The sequence below is a fragment of the Gossypium arboreum genome, chromosome 13 (assembly GCF_025698485.1).
Source record: "Gossypium arboreum isolate Shixiya-1 chromosome 13, ASM2569848v2, whole genome shotgun sequence".
Taxonomy (NCBI): domain Eukaryota; kingdom Viridiplantae; phylum Streptophyta; class Magnoliopsida; order Malvales; family Malvaceae; genus Gossypium; species Gossypium arboreum.
This window is the reverse complement of record NC_069082.1, coordinates 21,311,541-21,312,429: the sequence shown is the minus strand read 5'-3', so window position 1 is coordinate 21,312,429 and position 889 is coordinate 21,311,541.

Below are 889 nucleotides of genomic sequence, written 5' to 3'. Positions count from 1 at the left end.
TAGCTAAACAAAATTGGGCCGTGAAATCTCAATTAATTTAAAGCTTTTATTTTCACAAACAATCTTCCCCCAACATGGGCTTACAAGCCCAAAACGTTCATCCGGGGTGGTTCAGAGCCTAATCGAGAATTTATGAAAAACTTAGAAAAATTTCATGCACCAAAGCTCCACACGCCCGTGTCCTGAACTCGTGTCTAAAAACCTGGGCATTTGCCAAAGCCACACGGCCCAAGCACACACCCGTGCCCTATAACCGTGTCATTCACACGACTGAGACACATGGCCGTGTCTCTTGCCCGTGTACTACTAGCATGCATACTGACTTTATGACACGGCATAGACACAAGCCCGCGTGGCCTACCCGTGTGCTAAAAGGACTTTAAAAAATTTAAGTGTAGGGGACGCACGACCATAACACACACCCATGGGTGTGAACCGTGTGTCCCACACGGCCTAGACACATGCCCATGTGTCTTACCCGTGTAGACAAACTAGGCTATTTCCCAAGCCCTTTCGTCACCCATTTTACACAACCTACATAAGATCATTTCAATATATATATCTCATCGCAATGGGCACTAATTCATCCATAGAAAGAATATTATATGCATTCATCCAAATGAATAATAGCCGTTATTCCAAGCTTGATTACAAAATGAAGGGCTTTTGACTTAAGCCAAAATACATGAATCATTCTCTTAATACAACATCCTAATTTAGCTCTATACATGCCACTTTCAAAAATATAAATCAAACTATACCAAGTATTGCGGCTGATAGTGTGATCGATATCTCTGACTTTAAGGGATCCTTAAGATAGCTTGATAACACTGAAAGAAGAGGGAAAGGAAAGAGGGTAAGCATGAAGCTTAGTAAGTTGCATATAAAT